This window comes from Grammomys surdaster, unplaced genomic scaffold (assembly GCF_004785775.1).
Source record: "Grammomys surdaster isolate TR1022 unplaced genomic scaffold, NIH_TR_1.0 882, whole genome shotgun sequence".
NCBI classification, from domain to species: Eukaryota; Metazoa; Chordata; class Mammalia; order Rodentia; family Muridae; genus Grammomys; species Grammomys surdaster.
This window is the reverse complement of record NW_021605301.1, coordinates 4,799-9,172: the sequence shown is the minus strand read 5'-3', so window position 1 is coordinate 9,172 and position 4,374 is coordinate 4,799. Positions and strand designations below refer to the sequence as shown.

Below are 4,374 nucleotides of genomic sequence, written 5' to 3'. Positions count from 1 at the left end.
TGGGACTCAACTTTCATAATGCTGCAAAACTACACTGCCTGTCCTCATGTTGTGGTGGCCCAAACCATGAAATGATTTCATGGTTAGTTTTTAACTGTAATTTGCTATGGTTATGAATTGTAGTGTGTCTGATATGGAGGATATTTAATATGGTACACCAAAATAGACCTGTCACACAGGTTGAGGAACCATAGATTTTGTATTCTGTTGTTTATTGAAATCCAGAAGTCATATTTCTCAATTTACTGCCAGCAACAATGAAGTCTAGACACCTAGTGATAGACACAGTGCTCACCTCACCACATTTATGGCTGATATATGTAGCAAAGGAGACAATACTGAGCAGCCTTATTGCCCTGAGTATCCATGAGCTCTTCACAAAGCAGGGCAAATCTTTCTCTGGAGACATGAGCCAACTCCTTATAGCACTATGGAGGGGCAGGATATTGTTCCTCATTTATCTTGTTTTTCATCTCCAGTTCGCTGTGTGCTGGAAAAGGTCCTTCAGGATGGGCATGGAGGAGTCGTTGTTGTAGAAGCTGATCTTGGTGAGCTGAGAGCATTTCTGAGTGCATTGATCTGGAGTCCTTCATCCTACATCCCTGCAAATCCAGAGTCTCAAGTGTGTCTGTCAGTTTTTGTAGGAGAACTCTTAGAGGCATAAGATCTATAGGATATAAGATCACTCCTCTCAAATACAGATGTTTTAGCTTTGATAGGCTCTGACAGCAGGAGAAGGAATCAGATTTTCTGTGAAATTTGGCAGTGAGTTATGGAGAGCTTCTCCAAGGGCATCATCAGGGACCTAGGGACAGTCAAGGGGGTTAGTTCTGGAAAATGGTGCTGTAGAGGTTTGGCTGGGATGTACAGAGAGGTATAAGGAACCAAGTGCCCCAAGGTCAGTTTGAATAAATGATGAAGTACACCATCTCTGATGCTTCCTGTGGGATACTGCTCAGTCATGCCGACCCCAGAGTTCATCTAGTGGCCTCACTCTTAAGCTGAAAACCAGTTCAGCCCTTAAGTCCCAAAAGCACACAGAAGAACTTCCATCCCAAGAAAGTTCTGACAGGGTCTCAATATTTGCTGTGGGCTCACAGAATCTGCATGCTATCATTCCCTCTGCAATCATGCTTGTTCTCCTTTACAGTTCAAACTGTACACCCTGTCCCATGCACTCAGTGCTACTTCGGTCAAAACATTTCACCCATGGGAATTTGTGGAAAGATAGAAGGCTGTTCTCACAGATCTGATCATAGAGCTCATGCTCATTCTAGGCTAGTGAGTTCCCCGACTCCTCACTACACACTCTCCTTCCTGTTCCCTTTCCATTTGATTAGGTGGGCAGGATTTCAGGAAGAATTACAACCCATCCTTACTAGATCTGACCTACTCTTTACCCCAAATGACTTGTCTACTTCATGAGTGCTCACTTGAGACATTGGTTTCACATGGAAACCATTACTTCCAGAATATTATAAGTCTGTAAATGTTTATTCCTAGTGACTGGCTGGCATCATTCCCCCCTAATCCTTGACAGAAAAGAGACAGATTTGCTTTGGTAGCTGACCTAGTTCTCCATTCTTGCTTAGCCTAGGACCTGATTCTTCCTGTCTCTGAGAAAATGGACAGAATTCATGAAGACATGCGGGAGACCTTTGGGAGAACTGAGAAATAAACTTGATGATACACTCGTCTTCTGTGAGTCTTGCTCTATTGGTAAAATGGAAGGTGTTCTTGTGGAAGGGATCCAGGAAGTCTTTGGGATCATTTTTTTTTCTTCTGGAAGTATGGTGCAAAATGTGCCAGCTGTAACATAGTCCACTTGGTATTCAGTTCTAATTCTGTGATGTGCTCTGGATCAAAAACATACAAGATCTCTCTGATAACTTGGACTGGCAAAGCCCAGATCTTCATCTTTGTACAGCAGAAATGCAGGAAGCCATTATTCTGCTGGGCCCACTTCAAGAAGCATGCTTGTGCTTGATTGAGGTGGGACCTGCTGCACAGGTAAACTCCTACCTCAGATGCTGCCTCAGTGCATATCTGAGAATGACCTTCACAAAGTACTACTTGTCCAATGTCTCTGCTGATCAGCTGCAAAATATATTTTCAAGACAAGATGCAGAAATATTCCTCCCATCACAGCAGCCATTCAAGGTTAGAGTCATTTCTCTGGAAATGGTGGAAACAAAAAACTCATGTCCTTACTGGGATTCTCTATTCTAAACTCCCTCACTAACAGTGTAAGGAACCTCTTATAAGTACACACAAGGGCTCCACATTCCAGTGTTCCACCCAAACCTAAGCAATATCCATTCAGTCCCATCCCCACTGGAAAGGGTTCCCAGCGGCCTGAAAGCTGAACACCAACTTTGTGTCTCAACCTTACATAGATCATGTGACAGGTTCTTAAACAACAGATACGACCTGAGCAGACTGGAAACTAAGTGTTTCCAGTTCATGATATGAAATTCCCAAATAACCCATAAAAATATGATGGAAGGAATAGTATTTGTTCCATCATTGACAACCTATATAAAGCCTCTACAAACAAAAAAAATAAAGACAAATAAAAATTCCTGTTCCAACTTGCCTCTAATCTCCCCCTTTCAAGTTTTATGGACCATGGCAGGGAATGGAGTTACTTTCTGAGGACTGATGACAGATCTCTGAATCCCAACAGAGACAGGCTGTGAATATCTGAGTTCTAGACAGTTAATCCTACCTAGGATTTTTTTCTATCTCTGGATTGAATCAAAGCTTTCTTCATCAGTGCAAACAAAAACAGACAAGGATAAAAATCATGACTCCATGTAGTGATTTACTCCCCAAACTTGAATTTTATTGTTTGCTTGCTTGGTTGGTGATTGATTGATTGACTGATTGATTTTTCTTTTTGCTCTTGACACTCGATATTCTGAGACATCATTGATGTTCTATATCTAGGGACAATTTAGAATTTCACCTTATAGTGTTCCTCCTGCCTTGGCCTTCCTTCTGGGAGAATTACTAAGTGAGCCAAGTCACCTGGCTGTGTTTTCTTCATTTGTGAACAGCATTCTTTTTTTCAGAAGGTAAGTCACCTTGAGTTCTTAACCTGTTCATGAAAACACATGGACAAAATCATAAAGTGCCATTGTAAGAGGACATGACAAACACCTTACATAATGTCTGTTCTGGAATAAAGAGCTGAGCTTCATGCTCAATCTTCTACTATGACAGCACTCAGAAGGCTGAGACAGGAGGATTTCTCTGGTGTAATTCAGGTAGTAAAGTGCTTGGCATTCACAAACCATAGGTTATGTATCACTGCATGATCTAGACAGATGGGGCACACCTATTTTTCCCAGAACATGTGAGTCTGAGTAGAGCATCAGAAATCCAATGTTATCTTTGGCTATAGTAGAAAGTGTGAGACAAGCCTGTGATGTACTAAAATGTTCTCAAAACAATTTAAAAAGTGTTTATAAGAAAGTTGGAGGGGCAGAAAGGAAGATCCTTTAGAAAGAAAAGATCACTGGGCATAGTGAGATGCTTAGTGGTTACTGGGCATATTGAAAAGCTCTAAGATTAGTTGAGAACCATATTTTTCAGAAACCCTAAATTCAATGCCCCAGCACAGGTCCCACTCCTGATTTTATCTTTAGTAAGCATCCTGGGCTGATCCTACCTGACATATTCTCTGATTTCTGGCAGCCAACAGCAACATCTCCCTCAGGTCCTCCATTTTCTGTTTTTCTTTGGGTCCATACTCCCTGTATTCCAGGTATTTCTCTACAAACTGAGTACATACCCAGGTTCCTGAGGAAATTATTAATGGAATCAAGTCAGGCTCCTGCCTGCACCTTTTGAGTACATCATTTTATGTCTATTATCAGTATTACCAGCAACAGATTAAACCCTGATCTGAGGCAAATCAGACTGACTTTGGTCACATGAATGAAATTCACCCAAGTATAGTGATTCACAACAGTAATCCTAGCAGAAAGAAGGATGCTGAGACAGGAGGATTGTTAACATTTAGCGTTCTAAAACAATCCTGGGTTCACAGCAAGACCCAGTCCTGTACCAAATTCAAAACTATGCAATAATTAAGCAAATAAAGGAAGAATCCACAAATTCGGTGATGTAGTGTTAATTAACAAGTGAAATGTTTGAGGGTTGAATTTGAGTGGAGGTATTCTCACAGCGAATTCTGATTCAATCAACAGGTAAAATTAAAAGGGTAGAGTTTAAAGATCTAATCCAATCCTAGTTTGGAGTTGGAAGTGTGGCTTCATTAGGGAGGGATAGGCCAAGGTATATGAAGGCTTCAGAGGAAACAGAGAACATATTCAGAGACCTGGAGCCTGGATAGCTGACTGGTTTGGC

General features: G+C 41.4%; 1 pseudogene; it reads right to left on the bottom strand.

Moving 5' to 3' along the window:
- Positions 1-295: 295 nt before the first annotated feature.
- Positions 296-2,089, bottom strand: LOC114634150 (annotated as a pseudogene).
- Positions 2,090-4,374: the final 2,285 nt, after the last annotated feature.